This window comes from Artemia sp. Qi Xiang Cuo, chromosome 7 (genome assembly GCF_049724085.1).
Source record: "Artemia sp. Qi Xiang Cuo chromosome 7, ASM4972408v1, whole genome shotgun sequence".
Taxonomy (NCBI): Eukaryota; Metazoa; Arthropoda; class Branchiopoda; order Anostraca; family Artemiidae; genus Artemia; species Artemia sp. Qi Xiang Cuo.
In genome coordinates, this window is record NC_142800.1 from 81,504,485 (window position 1) to 81,520,515 (window position 16,031).

At 36.9% G+C, this 16,031-nt stretch overlaps 1 protein-coding gene and 1 pseudogene across 1 annotated transcript in view; one reads left to right on the top strand and one right to left on the bottom strand.

The window, feature by feature from the left end:
- Bruce (BIR repeat containing ubiquitin-conjugating enzyme) overlaps positions 1–16,031 on the bottom strand; it is a 406,259-nt gene that overhangs the window by 49,030 nt on the left and 341,198 nt on the right. The gene's annotated exons all lie outside the window — the stretch shown is intronic.
- LOC148950757 (uncharacterized) lies at positions 6,168–10,871 on the top strand (annotated as a pseudogene).

Here is a 16,031-nt window from a genome sequence, read left to right on the forward strand (position 1 = left end):
CTCTCAGTCTAAAAAGTATCATATTACTAAGTAATTTGCTATCTACAGAAACCAGACTAATGCATCTATACTTACCACACTCACTCTTATCACCTTTCTTATACAGTGGTTTAATTAAGGTTTTCCTAAAATCGCTAGGTACTTCCCCTTTTCCAATAACATATTCATAATCTTCAGTAACAAAGTGTTATGCTTCCCTCAGGTCTAGACGCTAAAAAAAGGTTTTGTCAAAATATATTTGTTAATTTAAGAAAATTGTGAAAAACGATGTTTCAGAAGCCACGAGATTCCCTTTCCCTGTAAGATTGTCATAGCAAACATATTAAAATCTAAACAGTATTATAAAATTTTACTTTCTGGCGAGGTTCTGGGGTTAGCATATATATTATAAATTCATGTATTTCAACGTTCATATCAATGAAATCTTCTTAGAGAAAGTTTGAAAAAAAGACTAATTATAAGATGATTCGAGGAAACAATCAGTAAAAAATCACAATATTGAGATTTTCGGGCAGATGGACAATATGTTTTGATAAGTTTCTAAGCTTTAATCTAAACTTTTGAGTGACATAACAGAAATTTCCACGGGAACATCTGGTGACTAACGAAGTACATTTCAGGCTTAAACATACATGCTTTCATATATCCCACCAAACTTTTTATTCCTTTTTTATGTGGGGAGGGGGAGATCTAGCACCCACCTCAGGGACCCCCTCCAGCGATCTAACACGTGCAGGTATCTAATAAATCTTACTCTGCTACTTTAAAGTCTGCTTTATATCAAGTTGTCAAATATTTTTTCCAATACTAATGGTAGTGAAAGAGATTAAAGAAATGGGTCCAGGGAACATTTCACAAAAACTCCAAGGGACAAAAATTCCAGGAACACGACCTACCGACCTTGAATATTAAATGAGATAATCAAAATGACTATGAACAACATTAAGATCAAGGAAACTGCTTGGAGCGTAAAGGTTCAGCGAACAACAGTAGGTAATAGCTTACCAATGAAGAAAATATTCCTGGCCTAAATGGTTACATTCTGGGAAAACCACTATTGGGTCGATTTCGTTCATCGATGATTTATAATTCAACGCCATGAGACTTGTTCATATCAACCACCTTCCAGAGTACTACTGATCTGGTAATAACAAAACTTAGTTTTAACTCTCCCAGTACGTGCACAGAGGGACTTTCAACGTGGCCCTTCAAAATCCAACGACTAACAGTTTCCCTCACAAATTCCTACAATTTTCAGACAATTCACCCGGTTCTTGCTGCATTAACAAACTGGACCCGTCCCTATGTGGCCCTTCAGAATTATTTCCCGATAACTGTCTGGAGTCATTATTCAAAATCCACTGACCTCAAAACAGTACCAGAGGTCATTGCACTGACAATAATTGATTGAGATGTAGGGAGGGGGGAGGGGGGAAAAATGTTTTTTCCCCCAAAAATCTATGGGACAATTTTGTAGCATTTAAATTTTTTATACGAAAATACCGAAAAAGCCATTTTTCAATTTTTCAAAATCTATTTTAGTATTTAGTATTTTAGCATTGGTATCTAGTATTTATTCTTGCGGTGTGTGGAGGGGGTGGGGGTAAGTGTGTTACGGTAATTATGTATAGCGCAGCTGGCTCTCTTTAATTTACTGCAAGGAATTAAAAATGTCATTCCGAGAAGTGGCTGGTGGGCTTAACATTACAGTGAGAATAGTTCAAGAAAAAAGGTTATGAAACCATGTACCAAGAAAATTAATTCCATAAAAATGAACACCTAATAAAGACGATCACTTGTCGTATACAGGAGAAATGGAAAACCTGAAGTTAATCCTCGGAAATTTAACGGGGAGGGAGGATGCATTTTTCATTATCTAGGAGGGAGGCAAATTAGTCAACTTTTTCCAATTTTTAATCAAAATGCCAAAACGGCATTTTCAAAGAAAAACAAAACAAAAAACGCATTTTTTTTCAAAATACAGGAGGGAGGGAGGTAGAAAATCTAGGGCATGGCATGGATCCCCCTGAACCCCTTAACCGCCAATCGGTGCCACCAACTGAAAGAAGCAGAAAAATCTATTTTATTATCTATTTTAGAAAAAAATCTATTTTAGAAAAATCTATTAAATCTATTTTCCTGATACGAGGTTATTATGCGTCAAGTTTGTTTGCCAATAAATTATTTTTTTCTTTTATAATAAAGACAATGTTAAAATTTAAAACAAGCACAAATAACTCATAAGATTGGGATAGCCTCCCTTCAGCCACTGGAATCTGGAATAGCAAGAATTCTACAATCACACGAAATTTTTTTTTCATATCACTCAGATTTTCTATAAAAAAAAAAAAATAATAATAAAAAAAAAATCTAAATTAGTCTAGTAGCCTAGATTTAAATACAATTAATCTGCATAAGCAAAATTATTATATTAAAAAGCACATTAGAACATTATGAATCACCATGAATCCGGCAAGCATAAAAACTTTTTTCCTGATGCGAGGTTATTATGCGTAAAGTTTGTTTGCCAATCATCAATTTTTTCTTTTATAATAAAGACAATGTTAAAATTTAAAACAAGCACCAATAACCCATAAGATTGGGCTAGCCTCCCTTCAGCCACTGGAATCTGGAATAGCAAGAATTCTACTTCCAAACAGAGGGTCTCAAGAGATCTTACTCAAGAGCAAGGCGTTTAATTATGGCGATATGGCGTTTAATTGTGTTTCGACCACAGTGCTTCGAAGATGAAATAGTCAGGGAGCCACACGAGAAAAATGTTGATATTTAAGGTTTTGGGTGATCAGCAAGCAGCAGAAGGTTTGACAAAGCAGTCTGATGTAATCCACCATGCTGAATACGAAAATCGACGTTATATAGTCGACAAGTGGGTGTAACATCCCCATTTCTTCAAATTCCCTAAAAATCGATCTCCATCGACAAAAATTCCCTTAAAATGAATAAAAAATTCAAAACCGCTCCAAAATTGCTTAGCTATAGCTCAAATCAAAGAAAATTGAATAATGCTCAATATTCTTTTTTCAAAATTGTTTCATCTTTTGCCGTTCCGTTTTAATCCCTAAAAATCGACGAAAAAGATAACATAATTTATAGCGTTTTTGGAATAATCTTGATCCATCTTGGAAATTTGCCTACATAATGTACATTTTTGTTAATGGATTCTGTAGGAAATTTATTTTTCTACAAAATGAGTGATCTGGAAATTCTCTAACCCTTTTCATCTTTGAACTATTAACGAAGAAGCGGAGTGACCCAATTTATAGCTCGGACAAGCATAGGCATCTATCCAACACGAATGCGCCTGTCCCGGCGTTGGATCTCCGTGACATCTAAACATTTGCCTCTCAATTACTTGGACTATCTGTCTTGGCTTTTCTCTGTCTACAATTAGCCATGTCTTGATGCAACCTATTGCAAAATACTTGATAACTTCAATTCCTCTGTACTGGGAAGCTTTCGAAGATTTTTGCACCGAATCCGACGACTTATCGTGCATTACTATTTTCGAAGAAATTGGGGACTTACTACAGAACTTGAAAATCTCAAGAGAGGATACTCCCATTGATGATATCCTTCAGTGTCTTAAGGAAAAACTTGCCACATTATCCCCGTGGTCGGAAATGTTTAAGATTTCCCGTGCATGCTCAAAAACCCACAAGTTTTGGAAACAGTACAAAGAAATGATACTAATTTTGTGGCAGTTTTTGCATAGTGAAAGATCTGGTGACTGGGATGGCCACCATGCAGAAGTGGGCCAAATACTTCCTTATTTAGTTGCATGTGGTCACTGTAAATACGGGCCTTGCTTGATTGAGTACCTGGCAGAGATGCAGAACTTACCCCCAGGGGAATATCAGGCATTCTGCAATGGACTGTTCAATGCGAAGAGGCGAAATGCCAAATTCAATTGCATATCCCCTGATCATGCGATAGAAGCCACTATTAATTTGGATTGAAAAACGGAGAGTGGAGAGACAGGGATTACCATGAATGAGTTAGCACTTGTGAAGTGGACTTTAACTCTTCCTTTTTGTGCCTCAGTCTCAGCTACATTCAGTGAGATGCTACATATTGTACCTCAAAGTGAGTTTGACACCGCTCACCACGAAGACAACCCTTCCTTCATCCTGCGGCAACAAATAGCTGTTGATAAAGTGAAGTCTGTTCTGGAGTCCACGCTCAATCCTTTTCGATGCAGTGATAACGATTTGCTCAATATTCATAATCTTGAGACAGTCGATAGTGAGATTGCTGACAGTCTTCTCGATGTGCGAGCTATTGGAAGCAGAGCGCTTGAGCGCTACTTTGATGGGGATAAAGCTGCTTTTAGCAAAGTGATGGTCATGAATAATGAGCAGGCGAACCAGAAAAAGAAAATCCGGACTCTGAGTGCCGTAAATAGTCTCATCAATGTTGAACTTCAAGCTGTCAAAAGGGTATTGCTGAGTGTTGACATTGCTGGCGACACAGGACTTCACCATCTGGGGAATTTGCTTTCTCATGAGCTTCTCTCATATGCACCTTCTATATTTGAGAGAAGTGCAATTTCTGGGAAGGTTGTACTTCGGTCAGGAACCAAGTCAGCTCTTCTGGAGTATTTGAAAGTAAAAAGTAGTTTGAATGAGTGGCCCGTTAACGTCAAGATTAGCAATGCGTTGACTCAGTCAAGGACGGTATCCGTGAAGGCCTGCCTAAGGAACCACCCATCAACTGAGTCGGAAGCCATTGAGAACTACGGAAAACGAATATTTTCAGCTCTTGTTTCTTTTAATTGTGACATTAAAGAACTGCATGTCTTTGCAGATAGATATGATGGAATATTTGGATATTGTGACAAATAAGGCAATATGATATGCTTGAAGGACTGTGCTGGTTGCCACGAGAAGCAAGGATCTCCATAATAAATTGTAGTATCTCTAGGTAAACACTCAAAGCTAGATGGTTGGAACTCGACACTATAAAATTCTAAGGCAAAGGCAAAACTAATTGAACTTTTATTTCACGAATATGAAAACTTAGTCCATGTGCTTCAATCAGTTTTAACAGTCCACCTCTCTGGAGACTTTCAAGACCAGAAGAGAGTAGTGATTCTCATCAGAAGTGGAAGTATTGATACAGACTTAGAACAGCGTTTGAGTTGTACCCATGAAGAGGCGGATACTAGAGTTATGTTGCACACGTTGGACTGTTTGAAGAGGGGTATCGATATTGTGTATGTTGATGCGAATGACACAGATATTGCTGTCCTTTTGCTCTATCATTATGAGCTAATCCTTGGATATCCCTCAAATTGTGAAAAGCGGAAAGTTTTTGTGCGATTCCGTCAATATTCAGTGCCTATACACCAACTTTTCAGGAATTTGCCAAACCATCTAGTTTTATCAATCTGCCTTTTTCATACGCTTTCGGGACGTGATACAGTTGGTTTTACGTTCTCTAAAGGAAACAGAGTGGTGGCTAAGGCTGTCGAGAAATGGGGACTGCAGGAACAGATTGCTTTGCTTGTGAAAGAGATAGAGAGGTCAAAGATCGATCCTTCTGTGCAAGAAAGTTTTCTTTGTATTTGCAAAAAAGTCATCGTCGCCGCATACGGTAAAGATCCACACCTCTTTACCTCTCTTGATGACTTCCGAGTACATTTATACCCTCGAAAGCGGGAGCTTAAATTTTTGCCACCATCTGACGCTGCCTATGAGTGCCATGCTAAGGGCGTTTACCTCAGTTGGACATTTTTTTTACAAGCGAACCGACCAAAGCCGCAGAATGATCTTCTTTTAATACCTTCATGCAGAGTTTCTAAAACCTCAAATAATTACCGCTGTTTAGAGTTTCTGCTAGTACCTGCGCAAATAGATGCAATTGTATTTGAAAAAGATGGATTTGATCCCCCCGTCTCTTGGTCTCGCTATCCAAGTTTGGCCTCCGTCAAGAATTCCACTAGAACCTCTGACCCCATCTGTGATATAAAAGAAGTAAAGTGTAAAAGCGGTAACTTCACAAGTTGCTTTCGATTCCCTAAACTTTTGTTGAGAAACACTTTATGTCCTAACTTTGAAAAATTTAATGAATGAGACAAACTTTCTAAAACATTTAATCCAAATATAATCGCTTCCTATGAAGCTTAAATTCAAAATGTGTGAATATTGAACATGAACAATTTTAATCAGTTTATCTAACTCAGACGAGAGAACCACAAACTGGGCAAAAAAGGTGGCGGAATTCTGTTCTTTATCCGTAATGATTTATATACAAGTGAAATCCTAATTCCGTGTCTTAATCCCTGTGATGAAGTTATGTAGGTGTGTTTTCGACCTAAAGTCTTGCCGCGTCCTTTTAATTTAGTTGTCCTTTGTTGTTTTTATTACTCCCCTAATCAGAGATCCACTGAGAAAATAAGTTTTATCGAAAAATTACACGCATGTGCTGACTTTTTACTAACAAAATGACCACATACAGGAATTTTCCTGATGGGTGACGCAAATGATATAAAACTGGACTGTGCAGGTAATGCTTTTAATTTAAAGCATGTAGTTAATATCCCTATTACAAAAGGGCAATACCACTTTTCATAGAATTTGCACTAATCTTTCGAATTTTTAAAAACCTGTCTCCATTCTGCCCTCTTTAGGGGGTAGTTACCACTTTAGCCTTTTCCTATCTCCGCTGGCTAAAGTTAAACAGTCGTTTTCTATAACTGAAACCGCTTATAGACCTCTCACTGACTCAGGACTTTTCAATTTTGGCTCCTGGATTACTACTGAAAATTGGTCCACTCTGTATCAAACAAATGACGTTGACTAAATGGCTTTGTCCCTCCAAAATCTATTGAGGAGTAATTATGAATTCCACTTCCCTGAGAAAAAATTTAAAACGTGTTCTACAGATAAGCCTTATGTTACTGAGTCTTTTAAAAACTTATAAGAAAAAAAAATCTATTTTTTCAAAGCAGGTCGCATTACTGAGGCTAATAGTCTAAGGAAGTTCCTAAAGAAAAAATTAAGAAAAGCAGCTTCTAATTATTATAATAATAAAGTCAAAGATCTATATTCTAACAAGCCCAAGCGATGGTACAGAAAAATTAAAGAAATATGCGGAAAAAGCCCTCCAAAATTGATTTTCATCTCCCTGAACCCCCTAATAAGACTGCCAACGATCTGAACTTGTACCTTGCTTCCATCGTGCAAAGTCTCCCCCCTTTCACTGGCTCAAATCCAACTATTCCTCCCAATACTTCTTTCCCCTTTATTTCTCCCTCTGATGTTATAAATAAAATTCTGAAGCTTAGAAAATCAAGTATTTGTCCCTTGGACATCCCAGTTGACTTAATTAAAGCCTTTTCGGACAAAATTGCTGAGCCTTTATCAAATATTTTCAACCACATCACAAAATTTGGTAAATTCCCAAGTTGCTTGAAACAAGGTTTTATAGAACCTTTTCCTAAAACATATGCCAGTCTGACTTTCGCCAACATTCGCCCTATTACGCTCACTTCTGTTTTTTTCAAACTTTATGAAGGTTTACTTTTTGACTGGCTTGAGGATAAAATATGTCCGGGTTTGGACACCCGGCAGTTTGGTAACTTAAAGAAAACTTCCACCGCCCATTACCCTGTGCACTGAATGCATACCATCGTGAGTAACCTTGATAAATCAAATGTCTGGCTGAAACTTGTCCTAGTTGATTTCCAAAAAGCTTTTTACCTGGTTGACCACGCCACCCTATTTCGGTCACTACTGGTTAACTTTAAACTTGATCCTTTGTTAGTAAATATCGTTAAATCGTTTCTTTCAAATAGATCCCAATTTATTAAATACAAAAATATTTTCTCTAACCCCCTCCCTATATATTGTGGAATTCCTCAAGGAACCTTATTGGGACCACTTTTATTTCTAGTCATGATTAACGATATTGGTAAGGACTTCCCCCAAAAATGGAAATACGTGGATATCTTGACGATCCTCGAAGTATGTCACAGGAATATTAAAAGTGACCCCCTTGAAATTCTATCCCACATTTCGGATGAAGCTAAGAACCTAAATATGAAAGTAAATTCCACTAACTCAAATATAATGACGATTAATTTCTTGAAATCTATTTCCGCCTTCCTTGAAATTATCCCTCCAGATATTTCTATGTCTTCTTTTAAATTAATTGGGGTTACAATTTCCTCTAATTTAAAGTGGGATATCCACGTGAAAGATATTGTCCGTAGAGCTAATGTGTCCATGTCTCTCCTTAAGCTCTTGAATAAATTTAACATCCCCCTATCCCATTCTTTAAGGATTTATACTTCCTTTGTCCGCCCGCATCTTGAATATGCTTGTCCAGTTTGGCATCCTGGCATCTCCCGTGATGAATCAGATAAAATTGAATCTATTCAAAAAAGAGCCCTAAGAATAATTTTTAAAGAAAATTTGGTACCATATTCACTCCTTCTAAAAAAGGCCAAGCTGGTAACTCTTGAGCACAGGAGAGGAACGCTGTGCCTCCGTTTTGCATAAAATGCAATAATAAAACCTCGCACGGAAAACATTTTCCCCAAAAGACACTCCCCATCCAGACACCGCCTGCCACGTACTGTATCTGAGCCCATCCCTATCTTGTCCCCCATCCGTTGTTTAACCTCCAGATATGAATAAACCTTTGTACCCTTCATTTTTTTTTTTTCTTTTTTTTTTTTACTGGTGATACCCATGCTGGTGTCCGTTTGGCTCTTCCGTTCCCTCCCCTTTTTATATACTCTCTTTTAAACCTTTTTAACATTATTTTTATCTCAATTTTTTTTTGGTTTTGTTTTAATTTGTACCTTTTTAACTTTCTTACATTTGACACTTTTTGTTTTTTAGACTAATGAATGGCTTTGCCTTTCTGATATTGTTGTTTTTGGCATTGTTTAGCCAGTTTTTTAGTTGTTGTGCTATTTCTATGTCTTTTTTTATTATATGACCCCGAAATGCGAATTCGGCCCTTCGGGGCTTGTGATAGTCATTTTTTGCAATAAATATCTTATCTTATCTTATCCCCTACAGTTTGGCTGGACATTTCAGGATGGTGAGGTTAGGCCAGTTGTGTCCACCCTTAAGGCATTCCCAGATGGTATAGCCCCTGAGTACTGCTCGTGCAATGACTGTACAAAAAATTGACCATGTGCGGGAAATAGACCTTGTGATTTACTTTGTGGCTGTGGTGGGAAATGTTTGAATGCTTCTTCTATGCTCTATAATTAATTCTTCTAGTTCTATAATTTTTAAAGTTTCCTCTATCTATAATTCAGACTCAGATGGAAAAATTTGATATGCTGAGCTAGTATCTTTTAAAATTGTATTGTTAATAAGTACATTACACGAAATAGCTAGCTGTTGCTATTAGAAGAGCATTCGAGTCTTTTTTGTTCATATTATTAGTAATTTCACTTAGGCATTAGCTAAAGATCATGTACCTAAACATTTCATTTGCGGGAAATAGACCATGCGACTTACTTTTTGGGTGTGGGGGGGGGAATGTATGAATGTTTCTTCTAGCTATAATTCGGACTCAGATGGATAAGTTTCATATGCTGAGCTATTATCTTATAAAGTTTTTTTGCTAATAAGTGCATTACACGAAATAGTTAGCAGTTGCTATCAGAAGAGCATACCAGTCTTTTTTGCTCATATTACTAGTAATTTCAGTTAGGAATGAAAAGATAAATCTTCAAGATCAAAGATTAGCTAGTATCTTGCCTTAGACCTTACGACTTACGTTGTGGCTGTGAGGGGGGGATGTATGAATGCTTCTTCTGGCTATAATTCGGAGATGGATAAGTTTGGTATGCTGAGCTATTATCTTCTAAATTGTGATTGTTAATAAGTGCATTACACGAAATAGTTAGCAGTTGTTATCAGAAGAGCATGCCAGTCTTTTTGTTCATGTTATTAGTAATTTCACTCAGGCATGAAAAGATATTTATCTTCAAGGTCATGTGCGTAAATTCCTGAGTTCATGTATGTACTAATGAATATACTGTGCAGTTTCAAAGTATAACTATCCGTTATTGGCCAAATGCTTGAATATTAGAGCGTTTTTTTTTGTTTTTTTTTGACGAATGAAAATAATTAAATTGCAAGTTTCAAGGTCATCAGCGATGAGCCCAACTGTATAGCGATGGCACTCATAATAAGCAGCATTAATTACCATAGGCTGCGTGATCATTGTTGAAAGTTTTTGCGAAGCATATTTTTTAACAGCAAAAAAAAAAAATTGATTTTTTCGAATTTCGAAGACTAGCACCCCCCAGCCGAGTATATAACGCCCATATTCGTAATCAGCGCTATTGATTACCCCATATTCCGTTGTCAAACCTTCTGCTGCTCACTGATCACCCCCCTGTCACATTTTTGGTGAGTGGCTCCCTGACTAAAAGGGCTGATTTAAGAGAAAAAACTTGCAACTGTCACCTGACTATACTGTATTTAGTCTCTAAAATACTTTCATTGAAGCATCAGTCAAACAAGTTTTGTTTCAATGTCTGTTGTTCCAGCAATGTGTGCTAGTATTTTAGAATTTAGATTTTGGATGGGGTGTTCCGTGGGTGGGGATTTGAGCAGTAGGGATCTGTGTCGTTGGGGAGTTGTGTCTAAAGGAAGTTCAGAGAGAGACTATAAAACCAAAGAGGAACTTTCGCGCCTCAAGTCTAAAAATAGTAAATCCGTAGATAATACTGAAGACTTAATTCCCCAGACAGTGAGTCTGGGGAGTTTACAGTTAAACAAATTCCCACGTGAAATCTGAATTTCAGGTTCCAGTTGAGGCGGAAAACTCCTGGTCATGCTGCTGCTGCTGCAAATAATGAAGAAGTGGAAATACTGTAACCAACTCAAAATAAAACTACTAGATCTGATCTGACTAAAAGTATCATCTTTCAAATTTTAAGAATACTTTCAGAAGCTTTGGAGCATCGTGGGACATTCGAAGTTTTTAACAAACGCCTAAGCTTAGGCATGACAGCAAATGGATCAGGACAGGGTAGAGTAGACGATGATATTGAGTCCAGCAAGGTACATAAACAAAGAAAGAAGAGGAGGATTTACTAATGCTTCTTCCGAGCAAATGATGATGGATAATATCAGGTATAAGGCCAGAGGCTTTGTGTTTGACATGAAATTGAGCTACAAAAGGGTACTGTGTGGACAAGGCCGTATTCAGGGGAGGGGGTGGGGTTTCCCGGTTTCAAGCCCCCCCCCGAAATTTTTTACCGAGTCGAAAATTAGTCTAAAAAATACCAGTAAAGACAAAACCACGAGATGTTAGACAAAGTCCACGAAAAAAAAACAGGTACCCCCCCCTCCCCCCGAATAAAAATTCTGGATCCGCTCTTGTGTGTGGATGAACGGGTTCGAGTTCATTGAGTATTTACATCACAAAGAGAAGCTTAAGTCAAGTATGTAGGATTACATATATTTATAGTAGTGTTTTAGGAAGGTAAAAAACGTGCTATACTGAAAATATAGTTTAGTGTTGCGAAAACAGTATACATCTAAGGAGGCGGGCACGGGTCCCGGAGGGCCTCTGCGTAAGTATCTAGCCTAATTGATAGGGCTATATTCATTAAAACACAAAGACATTTAGATCGGTTTCCACGAATGGGGCTAAAAGAATGATCCAACCTCCCAGATTACACTGAATAAGGTTTGTAAAATAGAGGATTTGTCGGGATGCAACAAAAACAGAAGGTTTAGTTAAGGCAGGTTGAAGAAAGACTGCTTACTTGTTCATGGTACTCAGTCCTTGGACAAGTGCGTAGTATTAGTAGATTTTAAACAGCAAAAGGTTATTAAATGTCTTACCATCTAAACAATGCTCAATAAACAATTACAAAACCAACGAAACTACTTATCCTTTTCTCTTTATTTACATTATTTTACTATTTGCTTAAGAAGATATTTGATTATCAAGACGTCTCTTTGCTTTGTATTTTATTCGACAAGGCTAATTTTCAAAGTAATCAAAAGGTAAGTACAGGAATCCAGAAAACAAACTTTGTTAAACTTTCTCTGCTTTGTTACAAACTTGAAAATCAGGTTAGGGAATAATTGACTTCTGAGAAATTGGGACAGGGGCGGGAATTATATTCATTATCTAGAATTAATCCTTTACTCACTCGAGTTAGGTAACTGATTTAAGACTTCCCTTCCATTTCACAAACATGAATTGATTCCATTGTCTTCACTTTGAGTTTGCACATACCTTAGAGGAACTTTCTAAGCTAAAAATATTTTGGGGAATCCAAATAAGGTTCTCAAAATATATTGTCTGTCTTACTTTAAACATCTATCTTCCTAAGACCGAAAAAAAACACACATATTGGATCTACTGAAAATTGACTGAGAAAGTTGAGGGGCAAAACTATTGAACATGGACGAGTCTACTGAACAAATGGGTCATAATTAAGTTTCAGGTCTAACTTAAAAAAAGAAGTATATAATTGTCATGAGATTCCAATTTATACCCTAATAAGAGTTTCAAATACAAGTCATTCACTAGAGATTAACCGCCCATACCTAGAAATTATCAAAGCCAAGAATTAAAGCTGTAAGGTAAAGAGGGGTCGAACAAACCAGACATCAAAGGATTAGGGGTTCCCCGGGGCTCAGAAATGGGAATCCTTTTATCTATTTATCAGAGGCAACACTATAGCGTTGCCTATAGTAAAGGCTATAAGGCTTCAATGTTTAATTATTTACTTTTTTATTATTTTTTTCCCAGAGACACTTCATTTGGAAGTGGCACTCCATATGAACTTTTGAGGAGGCTCATTAAATTGGAAGTCGGCAGTTCTAGGACTCCTTTTTAAGAGTCAAATGAGATTGAAGGGCAACATGACCCTGCTTCAAAGCCCTCTTTTCCCCCGATGCATTCGATCCAAATTTTGAGAGCCATTTTCTTCAAAATAGTCCAAAGATCAAATAACAAAACTCTGGGATATACACAATGCCTCACAGACCAGGAGCAAATGTTGTAAGTTATGTCCGGGGGCATATAATGTTTTTATGCCAGGGGTGATCGTATAAACATTGAAGGAGGCTCATTTGATAGGAAATTGAAAGTTCTAGTTCTCTTTTTAAGAGTCAAAAGCGATCAGAGGGCAACCAGCCCCCCTTGCCCTATCTTCCTCAAATACATCCAATCGAAATTTTGGATAACCATTTTGTTCAAAATAGTCCAAAGACCATATAACAATGCCTCCAGGATTGACACAGCCCCCCCCCCTCCAGAGCCCCGGGGTAAAGACTGTTATACCCCGGGGACATATAATGTTTTTATGGAACGGGTGGCCGTTTAACTATGGAGGAGGCTCATTTGATTGGAAATTGCAAGTTCTAGTTTCTTTTTTAAGAGTGAAAAGTGATCATAGGGCAACTATCTTCCCCTTACGCCCTCCTTTTCCCAAATGCATCACATCAAAATTTTGAAGTAGCCATTTTGTTCAAAGTAGTCCCAATATCATATAACAATGCCTCCGGGGTTGCCTACCCCCCCCCCAAGCTCGAGGACAGGGGTTGTAAGCTATGCCCCGAGGGCATATAAGGTTTTCATGGAAGCGATTGCTGTATAAACTTTGGAGGAGGCTCATTTGATTGAAAATCGAAATTTCTAGTTCCCTTTTTAAGAGCCAAAAGCGATCAGAGGGCAAGTATCTCCTCCGCACCCTCTTTTCCTCAAATACATCCGATCGAAATTTTGAGATATCCATTTTGTTTGAAATAGTCGAAGTATCATTAAACATTGCCTCTGGGTTGACCAAACCCCCCAGAGCCCGGGGGCAAGAGTTGTAAGTGATCCACCGGTGACATATAAGGTTTTTATGGAAGAAGGTGGTCATACAAACTTTGAAGGAGGCTGATTTGACTGGAAATTGAGAATTATAGTTCCCTTTTAAGAGTCAAAAGTAATTGGAGGATAACCAGCCCCCCTTACATACTTTACCCCCCCCCCTTCAAATGGATCCGTTAAAAGTTTTGAGATAGCCATTTTTGTTCAAAATAGCCCAAATTCAAAATAACTATGCCTCTGGGGTCGACTACCTAAAAAGAGTAAAACTTAAATCGATTATGTAAATCAAGTTAAAAACGAACAAATATCCATAAAAACAAGAGTTTGCCTACTGTAAAAGGTTAAAGTCTACTGCGTTATTGGGTATTTACTAAAGACTATATCTGTCTTGAACAGTCTTGAAAAAAAAAACTAATACAATTAAACTGAATATTTGATATATATAATTATATTCATTGCCGAAAGCTCATCGGTTCAAGATTTTATTTCACTGTAATTTTTATAAGTACAAAAGAAAATATTTGTAATATAGTTTGTTTTAGTAAAGCGCCAAAGACACAGTAAACTTTAGAATTTTACAATTAGGGAAGGGGGTAGTATCCGAACTCTTGTTTGTAATGTTTTTTGTACATTTTAAGCTTGATTTGCTTATTCAATTTAAGTTTTACTCGTTTTAAGATTTATTTGTTCATTTATATTAGTACTTGTTGTAAGTTTCTTTGCTATGATTGTTAATTTCTGTTCGTTTTGGGTTTCATTTATTCTTTAATAGTAATTGCTGGCCGTTTTGAATTTTAATTATTATAGGAATTTATCACTGCTGGTCTTAAGTTTAATATGGCCTTTATTTTTCTTTGAAAAACTTCTTTTTCGGAATTTTTTCTTAATTAATTTTTAATCAAGAATAGAAAAAGACTTGAATAGTGATTTTTTAACAGGCCGAGTCCGTTGATTTTTGAATTAAAATCAAGTTGCAATCAAGCCATGGCTAATTGGAGTAAAAGCCAAGACAGATAGTCTGAGTGAGAGGCAAAGCTGGCATAAGCCTTTTTCAGGAATGTATAAAAATAATGTCATTTTCACTTGTCAAACTGTGAATAAATCATCCACGACATCCAAATTTTACCTGAATAAACTTCCGCGAATAAGGAAGCTGCTTTTCAGCTTGAACATATAAAAATTACACATATAAAACATTTTAACATGTCATGTACTACTTCTGTTGTTTTTGTTTTTTAATCTATAGTCCCCCCCCCCCCAATGCTTCCTTATGCCCTCACCAAAGTGCATAGGGACTCTTTTAGTAGACAACTTGTCTCCGAAGTTTCTTTACATGAGTTTATTCATGCTTTTGACACATTTGCAGTTAAGCTTCCATTATTTCAGTTCCCATCCCAGCCGTCCCCTAAAAGGCCCCTGGGTCGTCAAATGTCAGAAACAGGGTTGCTAACTGAGAGATCCAACTACTAAAAGATTAAAAGCTCTTTGGTATATGAAAGAAGAGAAAGCATTTTCTTTTATCGCTTTAAGAGGAGGCAGCAACACGGACATACACTTAATAATTCATAGGACGAAAATGGGAAACTCTTTTAGAGGGGGAAAATCCTAGATAAGCCTCAGAATCAAAGAGTAGAACTACTTCACACTCATAAAACTTTTAAGAGAATCTGTAAAATCGTATCGTTATATAAAAACTCACGACTCTTCCGTTATTTAGGGATTTATGGTTAAAGTGTAAAGAAAAGAAAAATACTGTATAAACTGGGTCACCATTTCTGGCTTATTTTCATAAACAACTTTTTATTTGTTTCTAAGTTCTTAATAGTAGGTCTTGAGAAAGAGCATAAAATTGAGCAGTTAAATGTCAATTGTGAAGTCCAAGTGTTTTCGTGAAAACATACCTGGAGCACGGTGATTAAAAAAAAGAAAATCAGCGGAAAGATGGTCAAAGAAACCCTCCAAAAAAGAGAGAGAATTAAATAAAAAACAAGTTATTTTCCATTGAAAGTAAGGAGCAACATTAAAACTTAAAAAGAATAGAAATTATTAGGTATATGAGGGAGTTTGCCCCCTAGTCAGTACCTCGCTCTTTACGCTAAAGTTCAAATTTTATTCCAATTCTTTAAGAATAACCCCTGAATCACCAAGGCTGTTTAATTAGAATAGATAGCTCTTTTGAAAGTAACAAAAAATCTATA